This window comes from Hylobates moloch, unplaced genomic scaffold (assembly GCF_009828535.3).
Source record: "Hylobates moloch isolate HMO894 unplaced genomic scaffold, HMol_V3 SCAFFOLD_6, whole genome shotgun sequence".
NCBI classification, from domain to species: Eukaryota; Metazoa; Chordata; class Mammalia; order Primates; family Hylobatidae; genus Hylobates; species Hylobates moloch.
This window is the reverse complement of record NW_026652281.1, coordinates 72,062,241-72,085,890: the sequence shown is the minus strand read 5'-3', so window position 1 is coordinate 72,085,890 and position 23,650 is coordinate 72,062,241. Positions and strand designations below refer to the sequence as shown.

At 44.2% G+C, this 23,650-nt stretch overlaps 1 protein-coding gene across 6 annotated transcripts in view; it reads right to left on the bottom strand.

Annotated features, from left to right (window-relative positions):
- Positions 1–23,650, bottom strand: part of IQCK (IQ motif containing K) — a 142,047-nt gene that overhangs the window by 31,506 nt on the left and 86,891 nt on the right. The gene's annotated exons all lie outside the window — the stretch shown is intronic.

Genomic DNA, 23,650 nt, shown 5'->3' with positions numbered 1-23,650 from the left:
AATTCAAAATCTTATTACTTCAACATGTAATTAATATAAAAAATTATTATGCCAGGCATGGTGACTAATGCCTGTAAATTCCAGTATTATGAGAGGCCAAGGCAGAAGGATTGCTCAAGCCCAGGTGTTCAAGACTAGCTTGGGCAACGCAGCCAGACGTCATCTCTATAAAAAATAAACAAAATTAGCTGGGTGTGGTAGTGAACACCTGTAGTCCCAGCTACTCAGGAGGCTGAGATGGGAGGATTGCTTGAGCCTGGGAGGTTGAGGCTGCAGTGAGCCAAGATTGTGCCACTGCACTCCAGCCTGAGATCCTGTCTCAAAAAAAAAAACAAAAAATTATTTATGAGTTATCTTACTTTCTGTTTTACATGCTAAGTCTTCAACACTGTGTGTTTTTGCACTTACAACATACTTCATTTCAAGTGCTCAACAGACACATGTAGCTGGTGGCTACTACATAGAACAGCACAGTTCTAGGTTCACCACAGTTAATGCATTAACCACAGTTCTATTTAACACTGACTGCTTACTTCATACCAACTTTTGTGCTAGACGTTGAGATTAAAGAGATGAATAATATTCATTGTAACAATAATTATTTTTATTTTTATTATAGCTCGTATTTATTGAGCATTTATCTCCAGACATGGTTTGAAGTATCTTACAAATTTTATTTCATTTTTTATTTTCTTTATTTTGTAGAGAGTCTTGCCATGTTGCCCAGGCTGGTCTCAAACTCCTGGGCTCAAACCTTGGCCTCTAAAAGTGCTGGGATTATGGGTGAGAGCCACTATGCCTGGCCAAATATTTTACAATTTTTTTTTTTTTGAGATGGAGTTTCGTTCTTGCCGCCCAGGCTGGAGTTCAATGGTGCAATCTCAGCTCATTGCAACCTCCGCCTCCCAGGTTCAAGCAATTCTCCTGCCTCAGCCTCCCAAGTAGCTGGGCTTACAGGTGTGTGCCACCAGGCCTGGCTAATTTTGTATTTTCAGTAGAGACAGGGTTTCACACATGTTGGTCAGGCTGGTCTTGAACTGCTGAGCTCAAGTGATCCACCCACCTTGGCCTCCCAAAGTGCTGGGATTACAGGTGTGAGCCACTGCTCCCCGCCTATTTTACAAATTTGAATCACCAAGCCAAGCCAATAAGGCAGGAATTATTATCCCCAAGTTACAGATGAGATAATTGAGTTTTAGTGGCTTGCCAAGTCTTACTGGTAATGGTGGAGCTGGAATTAAAACTTGAATGGATTGATTTGAGAAAGTTAAAGTGTAGGAGGAGACACAGGAATAAGATCAATAAGGTATGGTAAGAGTAGGGAAATTGGTGAGTGCAAGGGAAAACAGAGGGGGCATCTAACCTACCCTTGGAGAGGTCAGAAAACTCCTGGGCTGTTCTGAAGGACGAACTAGAGTTCACCATGGGAAGAAGGGATGGAGTTTAATTGTGTTCCTGGGAGAGATACTGGCCTCTGCAAGAGGCGCAGAAGGGTGAAACAGTCTTGGATGATACAGGAATTCTAAGGTGAGAAAGTAACAAAGGGCTCAGAAAGGCCACAGCCACTCACATCCTTCCTCTTCCTGATTCATCCTTCTACCTCTTCACTTGCCAGAGGAGCTGCATTTCACAAAGCAGATTCCAAGACTGGAAGGGAGTGATTTTATATATGTGGATGTGTGTCAACTTTATCTTGAAAGATAAGTTAAAGTCACAAAAGAATGCTGTGAGACTTCCTGAGAAATGAGATCTAACATTTTCCAAAGAAGTCCCTGACTCAGCTCTCTAGATTAACTATTAAATAGGGCTACTTTGGAGGTTCCCCTTATTTCGGGGGTACCCAGCCCCCACAGCCACAGGCTGGTACTGGTCCATGGCCTGTTAGGAACCAGGCAATACAACAGAAGGTGAGTGGTGAGTGAGCAGTGAAGCTTCATCTGTATCTGCAGCCACTCCCTATTACTCACATTACCACCTGAGCTCCACCTCCTGTCAGATCAGTGGCAGCATTAGATTTTCATAGGAGCATGAACCTTATTGTGAACTGCACATGTGAGGGATCTAGGCTGCATGCTCCTTAAGAGAATCTAACTAATGCTTGATGATCTGTCACCATCTCCCATCACCCCCCCCAGATGGGACCACTTAGTTGCAGGAAAACAAGCTCAGGGTTGCCACTGATTCTACATGATGGTGAGTTGTATAATTATTTCATTACATATTACAATGTAATAATAATAGAAATAAAGTACACAATAAATGTAATGTGCTTATATCATCCCAAAACCAATCCCCCCACCCCAGTCCCCCATCCATGGAAAAACTGTTTTCCATGAAACTGGTCCCTGGCGCCAAAAAGGTTGGGGACCACCATCTTAATCAGCTTTATTTATTTATTTTTCAGAGGGAGTCTCACTCTGCCATCTAGGCTGGAGTGCAGTGGTGCGATGTCACCTCACTGCAACCTCCGCCTCCTGAGTTCAAGCAATTCTCCTGCCTCAGCCTCAAGAGTAGCTGGGATTACAGGTATGCACCACCATATCTGACTAATTTTTGTAGTTTTAGTAGAGACTGGGTTTTGCCATATTGGCCAAGCTGGTCTTGGTCCTAACCTCAGGTGGTCTGCCCACCTTGGTGTCCCAAAGTGCTGGCATGAGCCACTGCACCCAGCCAGCTCCATTCATTTTAAATGAGGCAATAGCTGTGTATTCTGGAGGAACAGTTGCCTGAACTGGAATGAGCATGCAGAACTGGGGCAGTCACATGCCACATGCCCAGGTCAGTGCTTCCCTCTCTAGACCCCAGGTGCCCAGAATGGTGGCCTCCTTGCTCCTCTTCTCTTCTTAAAGCCACAACTCAGATCTGCCAGTCTGATAGTCAGGAACTACTGTCTCTCCTGCTGGGAGGGATGCAGGGCAAACTGAAGCAGAAATAGAAACCTGCCAGGCCTGCAGGACCCAGCATTTAAGAGAAACTGGTGAAGGGAGAGCAGGGTGAGGACAGACCAGAGAGCCAGGCTTGTCTAAAGGGGATGGCTGCTCCCCAACTCTGCTGACCATGGGGATGCCACCAAGCCAGAGCTCCATCTCTTGCTTTTTCAGATCACCACTGGATCTTGGGACTTCCTACCTTAGTCCCTGGGCTTCCTACCATGGTCACTGCTATCCTCTGAGGGAGCCCAAGCCTGGGCTCCCAAGTTTCAACTTGCTCGAGTCACCCACACATCCACCATCTTAGGACACAGACACAGTCCCCAAAAGGTGAGATTGAACCTGGTTTCACCATCAGCTACCTCCCAGCCCCAGAACTACCATTCCCTCTCGTCTCTCCCCTATTGATAGAGGGGCCACCTCTTCCAACTCTCTTAATAATTTTACATCAAAGAGCCTTGTTGTCCTTTCCTGCCACTGAAATTGTATCAGATTCACAAGTAACCTTAGTGATTTTTTAAAAATTTGCTCAAATACACATAGCATAAACTGTACCATTTTAATCCTTTTAAAGTATACAGTTCAGTAGCATTAGGTACACTTACAATGTTATGCGACCATCACCGTTCTCTCGTTGCAACACATTTTCATCAGGCCAAAAGGAAATCTCACATTCTTTAAGCAGTGAATTCCCATTCTCCCCTCTCCCTACCCCAGCCAACCACAGACCTGCTGTAGTCTCCATAGCCTCTCTGTGTCTTTAGATCCACTGTCTGGATTTGCCTATTCTCCATATTTCCTACAAATGGAATCATACAATCATGTGTCCTTTGTGTCTGGATTCTTCCAGTCAGCATATCATATTTTAAGGTTTATCCACATTGCAGCATGTATCAATACTTCATTCCTGAATAATATCTATCATATAGGTATACCACATTTATTTTTATCTATTCATCACTTAATGGAACATTTGTTTTGCCTTTTTTTTTTTTTTTTTTCCCTGAGACAGAATCTCACTCTGTCGCCCAGGCTGGAAGGCAGTGGTGTGATCTCAGCTCATTGCAACCTCCACCTCCCTGGTTCAAGCAATTCTCCTGCCTCAGCCTCCTGAGTAGCTGGGATTACAGGCACCCGCCACCATGCCCAGCTAATTTTTGTATTTTTAGTAGAGACGGGGTTTCACCATGTTGGCCAGGCTGGTCTTGAACCCCTGACCTTGTGATCCGCCTGCCTTGGCCTCCCAAAGTGCTGGGATTACAGGCGTGAGCCACCACACCTGGCCTTTTTTTTTTTTTTTTTTTTTTTTGAGACAGGGTCTCATTCTGTCACCTAGATTGTAGTGCAGTGATGCATGATCTTGGCTCACTGCAACCTCCACCTCCCAGAGTCAAGCAATCCTCTCACCTAAGCTGGGACTACAGGCCCGCCACCACACCCAGCTAATTTTTTAATTTTTTGTTTTTGTAGAGACAAAGTTTCACTATACTACCTAGGCTGGTCTCAAACTCTTGGGTTCAAGCAATCCTCCTACCTCAGCCTCCCAAAGTACTGAGATTACAGGTGTGAGCCACCAAGCCCAGAACTTAATGGAACATTTGAGTTGTTTCTAGCTTTTGGTTATTGTGAACAGGGCTGCTATGAACATTTGTGTAGGAGTTTTTGTTTATTTATTTATTGAGACGGAGTCTCGCTCTGTCACCCAGACTGGAGTGCAGTGACGTGATCTCGCCTCACTGCAAGCTCCACTTTCAAGCGATTCTCATGCCTCAGCCTCCTGAGTAGCTGGGATTACAGGCACATGCTACCATGCCTGGCTAATTTTTTGTATTTTTAGTAGACATGGGGTTTCACCATGTTGGTCAGGCTGGTCTTGAACTCCTGACCTCAGGTGATCCACCCGCCTCGGTCTCCCAGAGTGCTGGGATTACAGGCGAGTTTTTGTTTAAACACCTATTTTCAATTTGGAAGGGGAGTTGTAGACCTGGAAGTTGAATTGCTGGGTGACATGGGTAATTTTACATTCAACTTATTGAGAAAACAAACTGGTTTTCACAGTGGCTGAATCATCTTCTCTTCTCACCAGCAGTGAATGAGGGTTCTAACTGAACCATATTCTTGTCAACATGTGTTATTTTTGATTTTTTAATTTTACATTTAAATTTCATTTTTAATTTAATTTTTTATTAAATTAAATAGGGTCTCGCTTTTTTGCCCAGGCTGGTCTCAAACTCCTGGTCTCAAGTGATCCTCCCACCTCATTCTTCTGACTAGCAGGGACTACAGGTGTGTACCACTGTGCCTAGCTCTGTTTGTTTTTCACTATAGCCATCCTAGTAGATATGAAGTGGCATCTCATTGTGGTTTAAATGTGCACTTCTCTAATGTTTAATGACATTGAGCATCTTTTCATGTGCTTGTCGCCTGTCTGTATATCTTCTTGGAGAAATGTCTATTCAAGGCGTTTGCCCATTTTATTTGTTTACTTTTTTCTCCCTCCACTTCCCTTTGCCCTTTTAAAGAGTGGGTTGCTTGTCATTTTGTTGTTGAGTTGTAAGAGTTTATTAAATGTTTTGGACACTATACCCTTCTCAAATGTAGTATTTACAAGTATTTTCTCCCATTCTGTAAGTTGTCTTTTCACTCTCTTAATAGTGTCCTTTGATGCAAAAGGTTTTAAATTTTGATAAAATCAAATTTATTTTATTTATTTATTTATTTATTTATTTATTTTGAGACAGAATTTCCCTCTGGGGCCCAGGCTGGAGTTCAATGGCACAATTTTGGTTCACTGCAACCTCTGCCTCCTGGGTTCAAGTGATTCTCGTGCCTCAGCCTCCTGAGTAGCTGGGATTACAGGTGTGTGCCACCACGCTGGCTAAATTTTTTTTTTTTTTTTGAGACAGAGTTTTGCTCTGTCACCCAGGCTGGAGTGCAGTGGCACAATCTCGGCTCACTGCAACCTCCGCCTCCCAGGTTCATGGCATTCTCCTGCCTCAGCCTCCCGAGTAGCTGGGACTACAGGCGCCTGCCACCGCGCCCGGCTAATTTTTTGTATTTTTAGTAGAGACGGGGTTTCACCATGTTAGCCAGGATGGTCTTGATCTGCTGACCTCGTGATCCACCCGCCTCAGTCTCCCAAAGTGCTAGGATTACAGGCATGAGCCACCATGCCCCGCAATTTTGTGTTTTTAGTAGAGATGGGGTTTTGCCATGTTGGCCAGGCTGGTCTCAAACTCCTGACCTCAAGCGATCCACCCGCCTTGATCTCCCAAAGTGCTAGGATTACTACAGACATGAGCCATCGCGCCTGGCCTGAATTTATCTATTTTTTTTCTTTTGTTATTTGTGCTTTTGGTGTCATAGCTAAGAAATATTGCCAAATCTAAGATAATAAAGATTTATCCCTATGTTTTCTTCTAAGAGTTGGGTAGTGTAGCTCTGTGATCCATTTTGAGTTAATTTTTATATATGGTGTGGGGTAAGGGTCCAATTTCATTTTTGGCATGTGGACACCAAGTTGTCCCAGAGCCATTTGTTGAAGAGACTATTCTTTGTCCCACTGAATGGTCTTCGCACCCTTATCAAAAATCAATTGACCACAGAGGTATGCGTTTATTTCTAGACTCTTAATTCTTTTCCCACAATGCATTTTTTTTTTTCAAGTTAAAATGTATGGACTTTCTGTATTTTTAGTAGAGACAGGGTTTCACCGTGTTAGCAAGGATGGTCTAGATCTCCTGACCTCATGATCCGCCCGCCTCGGCCTCCCAAAGTGCTGAGATTACAGGCGTGAGTCACCGCACCGGCCAAAATGTATGGACTTTCTAAATAAGGTATAGGAGTGGTAAATAAAACTAAGTCTATAGTTATTAAATTTTGACATAGTCAATACTGCTTCCAATTTATCATATGAATTACTTCCAAACATGTTAATCACAGCTAGATTAAAAGAGCATTTGGGAAATGTGGAAATATTTTCTACAGAATACATTGTAAGTCTACTGGTGATCCGAAGAGATTTGCCCTTGTGAATTTTTTTTTTTTTTTTTTTTATGGAGTCTCACTCTGTCACTTGGGCTGGAGTACAGTGGCACGATCTCGGCTCACTGCAACCTCCACCTCCCGGATTCAAGCAATTCTCTTGCTTCAGCCTTCTGAGTAGCTGGGACTACAGGCACCCGCCACCATGACCAGCTAATTTTTGTATTTTTAGTAGAGACGGGGTTTCACTATGTTGGCCAGGCTGGTCTCAAACTCCTGACCTCGAGAGATCTGCCAGCCTCAGCCTCTCAAAGTGCTGGATTTGCAGGCGTGAGCCAATGCACCCAGCCCCCTGTGGAATTTGAAACAAAAGAATAAGCAGCAAAAGCTACCGTGATAGGTCCAGATCCACCAGTGGTGGGGAGCCCAGCTTTAACACACTCACCATCGTGGACATCCTTTAACATTTCAGCTCTCTGATCCTGTTCTTCTACAGCAAAGGCCTCTAACAGGTTTTGATAACTAGGAAACTTGGGGAGAAATATTGGGATTGTGGTGATCTCAATCCCTTTCCTCCCAGAAAATTCTAGATTTTTTATGACAATTGATCTGATGCCACCCCAGAGCTTTACTCACTAAGAGGAATTTGGATAGATGGTCTCGTCAAACTCAAGAAAAATAAAATCCTTCCTATTACTTCCTTTTCCAGAGCATAGGGTGACTTACTTGTTTTAAGAAAACCATTCAACTGATTTTTTACTCCCAAATAAAGAAGATTAATTGTTTTCAGCTAAACTTAAAAATGGAAGTTTATCTCGCTTAATAAAAAGAAAATACACAATATATCTCTAAATATATATAAAAAACGGCCAGGCACGATGGCTCACGCCTGTAATCCCAGCACTTTGGGAGGTCGAGGCGGGCAGATCACCTGAGGTCAGGAGTTCTAGACCACCCTGTCCAACATGGTGAAACGTCGTCCCTACTAATAATACAAAAATTAGCTGGGCGTCATGGCACATGTCTGTAATCCAGCTACTCAGGAGGCTGAGGCAGGAGGATCACTTGAACCCGGGAGGCAGAGGTTGCAGTGAGCCAATGTCATGCCATTGCACTCCAGCCTGAACGACAAGAGCGAAACTCCGTCTCAAAAAAGAAAAAGAAAAATGTATAATGTAAAACGTTATATATGTGTATACACACACACACACACACACACACACACACACACACACACACACACAGAAAGTAGTGTGTCATGCAAATCTCAGAGAGGAAAATCAGCTCTATATTAATGTCACAGAACATGGGATAAGCCCCCAAATCTTTTTTATTACAAACCAATGTTTTTACAGTATTTCTTAAAGTCTTATGATCATAAGAATCAGGTATCCTAGACATCTCTGTTCTGGGTAGGATGGGTTATCATATCTTACTAGCCATAACTTTAGCTGTGATCTCAGCAACCCAAACCCTCCTAGAGGCGAAGGGCAGGGGAGGAGGCAAACAAGGGATTAACCCCAACTTTCCCACAGGCTCGTGTTTATCAGGATCTAAGCACACAAGAATCCCCATACTTCTGGACCGCGACAACTGATAACCTTCATGAGAATAAACCCAACGGATCTTCTGAATCATTAAAGGAAGGCCTAGTTATAATCAGCAACTTGACTATGTTTTATCGCAGTCAAATTCTTTCTTTACAATTGGTTTACTCTTAATGTTTGGAAGGACATACAAGGTGGGTTCGTCATCAGGGACTGTCACTTTTTAAGTCCATGTTTTTCTGGACTGGATTGTTTGGGATATTTACAATGAGCATGTATTGTTTTAGGAATACAAGAAGTGTTTAAAATTTTAAATTAACAGGTTCTGAGAGGCAAATAAAAGTCCTTTAACTTATAAATAATTAATTTTTCCTATAATCATTCGACTCTCCATTACCTAAATACTCAACAACAACAACAACAAAAACAGAAACATCAATTTCCTCATCATTCTGGAAGCCTGCAATTGTTCATAGGGTTCTGCTGACCAGTTTAGCGTGATTTTGCTCTGTCAGGCCAGAGACCCTTTGCTCTTTTCCTTAATTTCCTTCATTTTGAAGTGAGGACTGCTATTTACCCATAGAGAATACAGCAGCCTTGTTAGTTCATTATCAGGGAAGCCTGGATCTCTAGAGAAGGCTTTTGTGAGCCCTGGGGAAAGCATGCACCCATTGAACTGAGCTAATCCCAGTCATTATCATCCTGATTAGGGAATCAATTTCAATGGCAGTGGTTGTGCCAATCAGCAAATACCATGGAGTGCAGTTTAATGTTTAACACATAAACAATTTCATTGCCAAACAAAGCCTCCCTTACTAAGAGCTTTCTACTTTTATTTTTAAAAAGTACTGTGTGGAGTCTCCATTTGCTCCTTCAAGACGGGAACATAAATAGGGTATACATTATTTATGTCAGTTTTTTTTAAAAAATGCCCATGACACCATGAGATTCTCCTAATTATAGACTGCCCTGATGGAAGCTAGTACAGGGTACCACATTGGTTTTAAAAGCCAACCCTGGATCCGATAGCCTGAGGTTGAATCTCAGCTCCACAAATTACAAACTAAGGAGCTCTGGGCAGGTTCCTTAAACTCCCTGAGCCTCAATTTTCTCATCTGTAAAATGGGGAAAATAAAAATATGTTTTCATTGGGTTGGTGTGAAAATAAGCTGAGATAATACATGCGAAGTGCTAAACCAGTGTCATTACACATAGCAAGCTCTCACTGTTAGTAATTTCTTAAATCAATTGATGAAGTAGTGAGAATAATCTGGATTCAGCTCTCAGGTTGAATCTTACAATTGCTATTAGTACATGGAACCAAGTGGCTGAGGAGCCAGTTATTCAGAAAACTGAAAGCAAGCCTCCTCCCAAGGGTTTACAAAGTGTTGAATATATAAATGATTTCATAATTTTATAATTTTAGGCATTAGCCAGGCAGCAGAAAGAAGTGTTGGCCAGGTGCAGTGGCTCATGCCTGTGTAATCCCAGTACTTTGGGAGGCTGAGGCGGGTGGATCCCCTGAGGTCAGGAGTTCGAGACCAGCCTGGCCAACATGATGAAACCCCGTCTCTACTAAAAATAGAAAAATTAGCTGGGTGTGGTGGCACGCACCTGTAATCCCAGCTACTTGGTAGGCTGGGGTGGGAGAATCGCTTGAACCCGGGAGGCAGAGGTTGCAGTGAGCCGAGATCGCGCCACTGCACTCCAGCCTGGGTGACAGAGTAAGACTCCGTCTCAAAAAAAAAAAAAAAGAAGTGTTGCTGTGAGGTGGTGGTTGCAGGCAGAGAAGAGGAGGGAGACTGTTGCCTGGGACTCTGAAATTACCCATTGTGGATCTAGACTTCTAAATTCCTCAGTTGTTTTCTCTGATTCTTGGCAAAACAGACAAAAACCTAGCAACAGCTTGGATGACTGAGGATGATTCCCAGGGCTTTTTCTAATTGCTCTGGAGGAAGGCAGTTCATATACTACAGTTGCTGGAAAGAAGCTGGGGAAATAACATAATGGTCAGGCCTCTTCAGTCATGTTCACAAGAGTGAACCACCGACTTGGTGTGAAATGCCTCATAGAAGGTTCTTAATACATCTTTGCTAATGATGTGACATACTAATGATTATACTGAAGGATTTTATACTCAAGAAAAGCGGATTTCAACATAAAGGAAATACATGTTTACAAAATCTTTTTCAATGACCTTATATTAATAAAATATTCAGAGTTCATAACTCTCTTGAATTCAACTTTATAAGGAAGATTTGTGATTTCTTCTTAGATCTTTGGCAAAATGAAACAAAACAAAAGCTAGTTTTTCATTCTGGTAATTATTAGTGTTCCTTATTGTCTTAAGGATCTAATGTTTGTTTTTGGTTTTTGAGACAGGATCTTGCTCTGTTGCCCAGGCTGGAATGCAGTGGCGCAATTGGAGCTCACTGCAACCTGAAACTCCCAGGCTCAAGGGATCCTCCCACCTCAGCCTCCCATGTAGCTGGGACTACAGGCACAAACCACCATGCCTAGTTTTGTTTTGTTTTGTTTTGTTTTGTTTTTTCCTAATTGTAGAGATGGGGTCTCATTATGCTGCCTAGGCTGGTCTTGAACTCATGGGCTCAAGCAGTCATCTCACTTTCACCTCCTAAAATGCTGGGATTATCAGGCCTTTAAGGATCTAATTTGTAAAAGCTGTAGATATCACCTATTCCCTGGTATTGTGGAAGTGTTACAGATATTCTATTGCGGTAGGACAGTAGTCCTCTTAGAGTTATGTGGGGCTTTCAGGGAGGTTTAGAAGTGTGTTCTAGAGCAGTATTTTTCAGTCTGTTGCGTCATATTAGTGAGTGGTAAATTCATTTGGGTGGCTGGTGAATGATATTAAAAAAAATCAAATGGAAAATATAGAAAATGATAATTATTCCTTTATCATTAAGGACCCTCTCCAGGCCAGGCATAGTGGCTCACGCCTACAATCTCAGCACTTTGGGAGGGTGAGGTAGCTGGATCACTTGAGCACAGGAGTTCGAGACCAGCCTGGGCATTTTAGTGAGACTTCAGCTCCACAAAAAAACTAAATTTTAGCCAAGTGTGATGGTGCATACCTGTACTTCCAGCTACTCGGGAGGCTGAGGTGGGAGGATTGCTTGAGCCCAGAAGGTCGAGGGTGCAGTCAGCATGACTGCACCATGGCACTCCGACCTGGGTAGCAGAGTGAGACCCTGTCTCAAAAAAAAAAAAAAAAAAAAAGGACCCTCTTTATTCCTAACGTTTTCTGCCTTAAGTCTATTTATCTCATCTTAATATTGCTATATCACTTTTCTTTTGGTTAGTACCTGTGTTGTCGATCTTTCCCCATCTGATTATTTTCAGCCATTCTGGGTCATTTTATGCGCCTATACCTCCAGCATAGAGGCAGATTTCTTTTTTAATTCAATCTGAAAATCAGAGAAGATTTCATTCTATTTACATTTATTGAGATTAGTGATATGTTTGTATTTATGTCTCTCACTGTTTTTTTGTTATAATTTTGCCTTTTCTATCCTGCTTTCTGTTGCATTGAATTTTCTGCATTCTACTTGTTTCCTTCTACTGATTTATTCGTTCACATTCTATTTGTTTTCTTTTCTTTTCTTTTTTTGAGATGGAGTTTCTCGTCACCCAGGCTGGAGTGTGATGGTGCGATCTCAGCTCACTGCAACCTCTTCCTCTTGGATTCAAATGATTCTCCTGTCTCAATCTCCTGAGTAGCTGGAATTACAGGTGCCTACCACCACGCCCGGCTAATTTTTGTGGGTTTTGTTTTGTTTCGTTTTGAGATGGAGTTTTGCTCTTGTTGCCCAGGCTGGAGTGCAATGGCACGATCTCGGCTCACTGCAACCTCTGCCTCCTGGGTTTAAGCGATCTTCCTGCCTCAGCCTCCCGAGTAGCTGGAATTACAGGACCTGCCTCCACGCCCAGCTAATTTTTTTGTATTTTTAGTAGAGACGGGGTTTCACCACTTTGGCCAGGCTAGTCTCAAACTCCTGACCTCAAGTGATCCGCCCACCCTGGCCTCCGAAAGTGCTGGGATTACAGGCATGAGCCACCACGCCCAGCCCTAATTGTTTTCTTTAATGTGTTGTTATAATGTAACAAATTACTTAAAAAAAAAAAAAAAAAGCTGTCCAGCCTCCTCCCAAACAACATAAGGACTTTAAAATGCTTAACTCCAACCTTCCAATTCTCAACTTTTATATTATTGTTATCTAGTATTTTAGTTTCCCCTAATTTATTTCCCATTGGTTAATAACTATTTAGATCTATCAGCTTCCTCATTCACCATTGTTTCTTGCATCCCACTCCTTCCTTGTGGGTTCAGTTTCCTTCTAGCTGAAGTATATCATTTAGCAGTTCTTTCAATGAGAGATGTGTTTTTAAATGCCTTTGTTTATAGCCCTTGCTCTTGAATGGTAATTTAGTGGGCACATAATTCTAGGTTGAATATTATTTTGTCTGGATTAGAAGACGTTACACTTCCCTGTCTTCTGGCATATACTGCTGCTGATTGGATGTCTATAATCAGTCTCACTGTTTTCCTTTGTAGGTAATCTTTCCTTTAAGATAGCTTGCAGGCTTCTTTGCATAGTTTCACCATGAAGCATTTTGGTATTGTTTTGTCCTTATTTATCTAGTTCAAGATTCATGTTTCTTCAACTTTGGAATATTGTCACTCAATATCTCTATGAATATTGCTTCTCCCTCACTCATTCTATTGTTTCCCTCTGGAATTCCTAGTAGACTTAGGTTGGACCTTCTCATTCTGTCCTTGTCTCTTAACTGCTTTTCCACATTTCCTATCCCTATCTCTCTACTGCATTCTATCTCCCAGATCTGTCTTCCAGTTGACTAATTACTTCTCCAGCTGTGTCTATCTGCTGTTTAACTCATACCTAAAATATGGTCCATGGATCAGAAATATCAGCATCACCTGGGAGCTTATTAGAAATGCAAATTCATGGGCTTCACCCAAGACCCATTTAACAGAGTGGGGCCCGGGAATCTGTGTTTTACCAAACTCTGCAGGTGATTGTGATGCTCACTGAAGTTTGAGAAGCACTGCTTTAGTACATTGATTCAATTGCTTTCATTTCTAGAGGATGCACTTAGTTTTTTCAAATCTGAATTTCCCTCCCTCCCTTTTTCTGCAATGAATTGCCTTTTTCTTTCAGCAAGATTTATATATTTTTCTAGCAAATCTTAATAATCTTATACTTATTTTATAGTCTCAAATTGCCACTCTTGGGGATTTGGATTTTCCAGTTGATTGTGTCTACTGACTCCCCTCCTTTCTCGTTGGTTTATTTTTTATTATGAGCTCATAACTATTAGTTCCAATTCCAAGTTTGCCCACGTCTGAAATCATAGCTCTTATCCAGGAGTCAGTAAACTGTTTTTTTGTAAAAGATCAGATAGTAAATATTTTCAGCTTTGTGCGTCATATGGTCTCTGTCATAATAATGCGAACTCTGACATTATAGTACAAAAGCACCCATAGAAAACATGTTTTTAAAATAGGCATATTGTATTTCAACAAAACTTTATAAAACAGGCAGTGGGCTAGATTTGCTCCGTGGGCTATAGTTTACAAACACCTGCTCTTGAGTGGCCGTTAGAACCTATAGCCCCCAGCTTCCCTTATTGCTTCTTCCATCTCTCTATATGTATTACATAAATATTAATTTAAGGTTGTTTCCATGGCCGGGCATAGTGGCTCACGCTTGTAATCCCAGCACTTTGGGAGGCCCAGGTGGGTGGATCACTTGAGATCAAGAGTTTGAGACCAGCTTAGCCAACATGGTGAAACTCCATCTCTACTAAAAATAGGAAAATCAGTGGGCGTGGTGGTGCACACCTGTAATCTCAGCTACTGGGGAGGCTAAGGCAGGAAGGCAGGAGAATTGCTTGAACCCGGGAGGCGGAGACTGCAGTGAGCCAGGAGGCGGAGACTGCAGTGAGCCGAGATTGCACCACTGCACTCTAGCCTGGGCAACAGAGTGAGACTCTGTCTCAAAAAACAAACAAACAAAAAAATTAAGGCTGTTTCCTAAATTTACTTGATGACACTGAGATCACTGAAGGTACTTGTTCAAAACAGAATCCCAGACCCTTTCCCTGTAGGTACTGATTTAGCATGTGTGAGGTAGAACCAAGGTTTCAGCATGTTCAGGAAGAAACCAAGGTAATTCTAATGATCTGAAAAGTTTGGGGAACCCTGTTCTAATAAACAGAATGTTAAGAATGAACTTAATGTTACAAGACTTACCATCCTAACATCTGTACAACTTTCAGTTCTTGCTCACAAGAATGCCACGTTGATTATTGCAAATCCATAAAATCTGAGTCAAAAAGGACTGCTCAGGTCATTAATGTATAGTCAGCAAGGCACTATGTCTGTGACTCATGAAGAGCAGCTGCTTTTTGGTGGGGTCATCTTTGCAGTGCCGGATATAAAGAGGCCTCCCAGGAAGCCACACCTATTTTTTGTTAAAGTCCCTTTAATAATAAGACTATATCACAGTACATATTTGGAAAAGACGGAATTTCCCCCAACAGCTCAGTGATAATAGTTCAGATAAAGTTCACCCAACTGTTCGTCGTACTTGTTTACCCAAATAACCAGGGAATGAATAAGTTGCAAAAGCATTTAAGGTATTTGATAAACTTTCCAACGATTTACAGGGTTAAACTACAGCAAAGTTTGCTATGCCAGAGACCATATCATTGTACAATGCATTGTTGTTGTTTTGAGACAGGGTCTCGCTCTGTCACCCAGGCTTGAGTGCGGTGGCATAATCTGGGCTCACTGCAGCCTCAACCTCCTAGGCTCAAGCAATTCTCCCGAGTAGCTGGGACCACAGGCATGCATCACTACACCTGGCTGATTTTTACATTTTTTTGTAGAGACCAGGTTTTACCATGTTCCCCAGGCTGGTCTCAAGCTCCTGAACTCAAGCAATCCGCCAGCTTCTGCCTCCCAAAGTGTTGAGATTACAGGCGTGAGCCACTGCACCAGCCTGCACAATCAATGCCTTCAATGCCTTGATCTCTTCTTTACCACTAATATGTATTCAAGAGCTGACTTTTATGTAGTACTTTCATTACATAATAGTGCCAGCACTGTTTTAAGACTTTCATACATATTAACTTTTAATCCTCAGAACAACCATACAAATTAGAAACTATTGCCATCCCCATTTTCTTTTCTTTCTTTCTTTCTTTTTTTTTTTTTTTGCCGGAGTCTTGCTCTGTCACCCAGGCTGAAGTGCAGTGGCGTGATCTTGGCTCACTACAACTTCCGCCTCCCGGGTTCAAGTGATTCTCCTGCCTCAGCCTCCTGAGTAGCTGGGATTACTGGTGCCCGCCACTGTGCCCAGCTTTTTGTATTTTTAGTAGAGACAGGGTTTCACCATATTGGCCAGGCTAGTCTCAAACTCCTGACCTCAGGTGATCCGCCCGCCTTGGCCTCCCAAAGTGCTGGGATTACAGGCGTGAACCACCATACCTGGCTACCATCCCTATTTTCTTTTTCTTTTTTTTTTTGAGATGGAGTCTCACTCTGTCACCCAGGCTGGAGTGCAGTGGCGCGATCTCGGCTCACTGCAAGCTCTGCCTCCTGGGTTGACACCATTCTCCTCCTCAGCCTCCTGAGTAGCTGGGACTACAGGCACCCGCCATCATGTCCGGCTAATTTTTTGTATTTTTTAGTATAGACAGGGTCTCACCGTGTTAGCCAGGATGGTCTCAATCTCCTGACCTTGTGATCCGCCCGTCTCAGCCTCCCAAAGTGCTGGGATTACAGGTATGAGCCACCGCCCTGGCCAAACATCCCTATTTTCAAAGAGGAAACCGAGTCAAGGAGAGGTAGAATAACTTGCCTAAACTTGTGCATACTGTAGCCAGCGCTTGAACCTACATGGCCTAACTCTAAAGTAGCGGTTCTTAGCTCTGGCTGCCCATTGGAATCTCTTGGGGGAGCTCTAAAAAAAACCCACTGAAGCCTGAGTCTTACCACCACAGCTTCTGATTTAACTGATGGCTTCAGGATTGTTATTGCTGCCCTGGTGCTTCTAATGTACAGTCAAGGTTGAGCGCCACTGCCCTCACGTGTGGACACCGAACTCCTCTGCCAGCTCTCAAAGTCAGATCCCTAGACTGGCAGCATCTGCATCACCTGAGAACTTGTTTGAAACACAAATTCTCAGGCCCCACTCCACTCCTACTGACTCCGATTTTCTGGGGGTGGGGCTCAGCAGCTGTGTGTTAACAGGCCCTCTAGATAATTATGATGCGGGCTAAAGTTGGAGAACCGCTGCACTGTGCCCCAGTGAATCACATCTTCCTGGGCCCCTATCCCCTTGAAAACATTGTTGTGCTTCTCACTGAATGAGGGAGTCTATCGCCTCTCTCTTGAATCTAGGCAAGGCTCATGACTGGCTTTGACAGATAGACGGTAACTGAAGTGCTGTGTTGTGCAACTTCCAGAAGGCTTGAAGTTTTTGTTTTTGTCCCCTGGATTGTATCTGCCACAATTTAAGGAAGCTGATGTGGTTTACTGGAGGATGAGAAGCCACATGGAGGAGAACTGCGGTGCCTCAGCCAGCAGCCAGCACCACCTGCCAGACATGTGAGGCCAGCTTGGACATTCCAGCCCAGCCCGGTCACCAGCTGAACGTAGCTACATGATCGAGTCTAGGTGAGACCAGTAGAGGAACTACCCAGCTAACCCACGTCATGAAAAACAATCAACTGCTGTGGTTTGAAGTCATTAAATATTAGAGTGGTTTGTTACTCAGCAGAAGGGACTAGATTGCAGCTGCGCAGTTTACCTTAAACTTTGCCCTGGAGGGAAACTGGTTAGCCCTTAAAAGAAAAGGATGCGGGCCGGGTGCGGTGGCTCACGCCTATAATCCCAGCACTTTGGGAGGCCGAGGTGGGTGGATCACGAGGTCAGGAGATCGAGACCATCCTGGCTAACACTGTGAAACCCCATCTCTACTAAAAATACAAAAAATTAGCCGGGCGTGGTGGCGGGTGCCTGTAGTCGGGAGGCTGAGGCAGGAGAAAGGCATGAACCCGGGAGGCGGAGGTTGCAGTGAGCCGAGATCGCACCACTGCACTCCAGCCTGGGTGACAGAGCGAGACTCCGTCTCACAAAAAAAAAAAAAAAAAAAAGAAAAGGATGCGGCTGGGTGTGGTGGCTTACGCCTGTAATCCCAGCACTGTGGGAGGCCGAGGCAGGTGGATCACCTGAGATCAGGAGTTCGAGACCAGCCTGACCAACATGGTGAAACCCCGTCTCTACTAAATACAAAAAATTAGCTGGCCGTGGTGGCACATGCCTTAATCCAGGCTACTTGGGAGGCTGAGGCAGGAGAATCACTTAAACCCAGGAGGCGGAGGTTGCAGTGAGCCAAGATTGTGCCATTGCACTCCAGCCTGGACAACAAGAGTGAAAACTCCATCTAAAAAAAAGGACCCTAGGAAAGTTGATTTGGCTGGTGCTAACGCCAGGCAGGGGTACTAGGTGGCTCACATGCAGGCCTGGCTTCATGGGCACTGCCCTGTGCAACTGCACAGGACTCATGCTTACAAGGGCCTCACATTTATTTTATGCTCCCCTGACACTATCTAGAAATTCTTAATCACTTTGAACAAGGAGCCCTGCATTTTCATTTTCCTCTGGGCCCTGCAAATTAATATATAACCAGTCCTGCTAATATGCAGGTTTCTCATTTACTCCACACAACCACCCTAGGAACTAGAATTCCTTATTATTATCAGCTTCACATTACAGATAAGGAAAATGAGGCTCCGAGAAGTGAAATACTCATACAAGGTCACATGGCAAGAGAGGCAGGGTGGCACGCAGGCTTCTCAAATCCCTGAGCCCTGGAGCCAGTTCACTGCGGTGAACCCTGTGTGAACCATTGAGTGAAACCTGGAGTGTGGTTTATCAGTTTTTGTCACATACCTGGGGTACATTGTGACTGAGCAAATAAAAAGGGGGTTTTGCTGATAGCCTGGCAAGTTGGCAAGACATTTTCTGGGCATATTAAGGAAAATGCAGTTGCAGCTCTAACCCAGAGTATATTTAAACAACTACAGGAGCAGGCAGGGGGAAGGGAAGGGCCTGACCTGAGAAGTCAGGCCCGAAGCAGCCCAAATCCACTATTTATAGTGCTGTGGCCTATTTTGGCCTGCCGGGTGGCCCTGAAAATTGCCCTGAGAACTGGGCCTAGAAACAGACCATGGAAACCAGGCGCCTTCATTCTGGGGTATGGCTGGAATCATGCTGGGCACAGACAAAAGTTTTCTTGATGAGCTCAAGGATGTTTTTTTAAGAAAAACAAAACAGGATTTTCTTTGACAGGGAATTAAAAAAAATACTCATTTAAGGAACATCATCAGGAAATGATCAGGAATATATTCTTACGGAGCAAATGCATGGATCAGACCCAGCCAATACAGAGCTAATACTTATGAGCCCTTAACCATGTGCCAAGCACTATGCTACCTGCACCATTTCATTTATGCCCTCACATATGACCCTGTGACAGCAGCAATATTATTATCCCCATTTTACAAGAAAGGAAACTGAGGCTTAGGAAAATTAAGTGATTTACTGAAGGTCACATTGTTGGCAAGCCAGGATTAAAACCCAGATCATGGCACCCTACTAGGCTGTCACCCATAGGACTGCTTCTCAAACTTCAGCATGCAAAGACTCTCCTGGGAACCATGTAAAGATGAAGCTTTTGATTCAGGAGGTCTGGATGAGACCTGAGATTCTGCATGCCAACCAGATGCCAGTTGATGATGATAATAGCACTGGTTCTTGGATGCAAACAAATATTACAAGTTTTCCTGCTTCTACTTTTATCCTCTTACAATCTGTTCTCTCTGCAGCAGCCTGAGTTATTGTATTGGTCTCCATTGCTGCATAACAAACATCCCCCAGGCATAGCAGCTTTAAGAAACAACACAATTTCTGAGGATTAGGAACATAGGAGCAGCTTAGCTGGGGCATTCTGGCTTAGGGTCGAGGCTGCAGTTAGGATGTCAGCTGGGCCTGCAATCATCTGAAGGCTCGACTGGGCTGGAGGATCCACTTCCACAATGGCTCCCTCCCATGGCTGTTGGCTGGAGGCCTCAGTTTCTTGCCAGGTAGGTGTCCCCACAGGGATGCTCAAGACCAGCTGGCATCCTCCAGAGGGAATGATCCCAGAGAGAGAGAACAAGTGAGCACAAGACTGCTGTGTCTTTAATAACCTAATCTTGGACATGGCACACCATTATTTCTGCCATATTCTACTGCCACACATATTAACCCTGATACAATGTGGGAAGAGACTCCTTAGTAATGGGAATCCCAGGGGGTGGGGGTTACTGGGGAGTCACTGTGGATGCTGACTACAGTTTCCTGATGAAAACTCAGATCATGTCATTCTTCTGCCCATCATTTCTTATCAGAGTCAGAATAACATCCAAAGTTCCAGCATCCAAATGAAAGCTCACCTTTGATTCTACAAGATCTGTCCCCTGACTGCTTCCTCATCTCCTCTCCCATTCACCTCTAGCTCACTGTTTTTTTCTTTTTCTTTTCTTTTTTTTGGTGGGGGGTGCGGTTTGAGACAGGGTCTTGTTCTGTCACCCAGGCTGGAATACAGCAGCATGATCTCAGCTTACTGCAACCTCTGCCTCCCAGGCTCAAGCCATCCTCCCACCTCAGGTTCCCAAGTAGCTATGACTACAGGTGCGTGCCACCACACTCAGCTATTTTTTTTTTTTTTTGTAGTGACTTCATTTCACCATGTTGCCCAGGCTAGTCTCAAACTCCTGGACTCAAGTGATCTGCCCGCCCCAGCCTCCCAAAGTGCTGAAATTACAGGTGTGAGCCACTGAGCCTGGCCTCACTTTTATTTTCTAATATATATATATTGTATTTTTTAGAGAGAGAGTCTCGCTCTGTCACCCAGGCTGGAGTGTAGTGGTGCAATCAGAGCTCACTGTAGCCTTAACCTCCTGGGCTCAAGCCATCCCCTCACTTTAACCTCCATTAGCCTCCACCACCATGCCCAGCTCCAGCTCACTTTCACACTGACTCTCTTGCTGGTCCTCAATACATCCAGCACCCTCCTGTTCCTGCAGGCCTTTGCATGTGCTTTTCCTTCTGCCTAAAATGAACTTCATTCAGGTCTCAGATCAAATAACACCTTCTCAGAGAGGCCTTCCTTGACCAAATTCACCATCTAAAATAGTAGCTGAGATGTTTTTTCAGGCTTTTGCATTTCTGACCACCAGACGGCCTCACCCAGACCTGTGCTGTGACTCAAGCAGTCCTGTGGCTCCCCACCCAGAAGTAGACTCAGCACATGAGGACCGCTTTCCACACCCCTATGATTTCATCCCCAACCAATTAGCAGCACCCATTCCCCAGCCCCCCTACCCCACCAAACTTATCTTTTTTTTTTTTTTTTTTTTTTGAGACGGAGTCTCGCTCTGTCACCCAGGCTGGAGTGCAGTGGCGCGATCTCGGCTCACTGCAAGCTCCGCCTCCCGGGTTCACGCCATTCTCCTGCCTCAGCCTCTCCGAGTAGCTGGGACTACAGGCGCCTGCCACCACACCTGGCTAATTTTTTGTATTTTTAGTAGAGACGGGGTTTCACTATGGTCTCGATCTCCTGACCTCGTGATCCGCCCGCCTCGGCCTCCCAAAGTGCTGGGATTACAAGCGTGAGCCACCGCGCCTGGCCCAAACTTATCTTTGAAAAACCTCTAGCCTCTGAGCCTTTGGGGATATTGATTTGAGTAATAGCTCTGTCTCCCATGTGGCATGGCTGGCCTCCTGTCAATTAAACTCTTTCTTTACTGCAATGCCTGGTCTCTATGAATTGCTTTTGTTTGTGCAGCACACAGGAAGAACCCATGGGGTGGTTATAAGATGAAAATGTATATTGTGAGCTGCTGAGTTTTGGAGTTTGGGGGTGATTTGTTATGCAGCATTATTGTGACAATAGCTAACTGACACTCTTTGATGTTATGTTACTATGTATTTATTTGTATCTGTTTATAGTCTCCTGAAAGAATGCAAGCTCCATAAGGGCAGGGACTTTGTCTCCTTCCCTGCAGTATGCCTAGCATCCAGAACAATGCCTGCCTGCCACATTGTAGGCACCCAGTAATTACTAGTGAGTGAATATTAGCGAATGAATCGATCTCATTGTAGCACCTGCTTGCTTAACTATGATGCTATATTGCCTTCAAATCAGACCCCAAATTGCAAAGTATCAAAAAATAATTGTCTTGCACAGGAGTTCTAGGCAGCATACTATTTACCAGGAAAATGTGACTCATACACCAAGCTGTTGGCCATTGTCTCTGTGCCAGATGCCATCTCTCTTCACCTGGGCTATATCTGAAGTCAGCCAGAAACGACAACCAACCCCTGCCTGAGAACGGAAGTGCTGCTTTAAATGACACTGGCTCACCTGGTTGGCAGGCTGTCCCCAGAGGAAAGCCAGAGACAGGGCTAATGAGCTCACACAAAGGGAGGAAATGCAACCCACCCCCCTTCCTGGAACAGCTGCAGCAGGAGACGCCCCTCTCTGGAAAGGAGGAAGAGGAAGCTGGGGAAAGCAGACCAACAATGTGGGGAAGCCAGGCACTCAAGAGAAAGCAGAAGGAAAAAAGAATCTGGTGCTTAAACAACTGATTGTTGGAACTTTATGATGAAATATAATAAAAATCAAGACCAACTCCTAAAGGTTTCTTTGGTCCTGCCATCTCAGGGCTCACCCTGAGTTGAAAGTATTGTGAATGAGAAATGTTTGGCTAAATGCCAGCCCATCAGCCACACTGGTAGTGTGTTTTTCTTTAAATACAAATACTGGCCAGGTGCAGTGGCTCACACCTGTAATCCCAACACTTTGGGAGGCGGAGGGGGTGGATCGCTTGAGCTCAGGAGTTTGAGACCAGGGAACATGGCAAGACCTGTCTCTAAAAAAATACAAAAATCAGCTGGCGTAGTAGCTCACAGCTGTGGTCCCAGCTACTTGGGAGGCTGAACCGGGAGGACTGCTTGAGCCCGGGAGGTGGAGGTTGCAGTGGGGTGAGATCGTACCACTGCACTCCAGCCTAGGTGACAAAGTGAGACCCTGTTTCAAAATAAAACAACAACAAAAAAAACCATCACACACACACATACACACAACAAACCTCTTACATCTGTTTAGGAAATAGAACCTCAAATACTTCTTTTTTTTTGAGATGAAGTCTCCCTGTCACCCAGGCTGGAGTGCAGTGGCATGATCTCGACTCACTGTAACTTCTGCCTCTCAGGTTCAAGTGATTCTCCTGCCTCAGCCTCCCAAGTACAGGCATCTGCTACCATGCCAAGCTAATTTTTTTATTTTTTATTTTTTTATTTTTATTTTTATTTTTTATTTTTTGAGACGGAGTCTCGCTCTGTTGCCCAGGCTGGAGTGCAGTGGCGCAATCTCAGCTCACTGCAACTTCCGCCTCCCGGGTTCACGCCATTCTCCTGCCTCAGCCTCTCCGAGTAGCTGGGACTACAGGCGCCCGCCACCACGCCCGGCTAATTTTTTGTATTTTTAGTAGAGACGGGGTTTCACCGTGGTCTCGATCTCCTGACCTCGTGATCCACCCGCCTCGGCCTCCCAAAGTGCTGGGATTACAAGCGTGAGCCACCACGCCCGGCCTAATTTTTTTATTTTTAGTAGAGACAGGGTTTCACCATATTGGTCAAGCTGGTCTAGAACTCCTGATCTCGTGATCCACCTGCCTTGGCTTCCCAAAGTGCTGGGATTACAGGCATGAGCCACCGCGCCCGGCGAAGAACCTCCAGTACTTTTCAAATAGGAAAGTCACTGATACATAATCACCTCCATACTGACACCATTCATTTCTGCATCTACAGTTTACAGAACACTATCTCCTGTGTTGTTACATTTAGAGACTGGGCACAGTGGCCCACATTTGTCATCCCAGCACTTTGCAAGGCCAAGGTGAGAGAATCACTTAAGGCCAGGAGTTTGAGACTAGCTTGGGCAACATAATGAGACCCCCATCTCTACAAAAAAAATTAGCTGTTTGTGGTAGTGTAAAACTGTAGCCCTATCTACTTGGGAGGCTGAACTG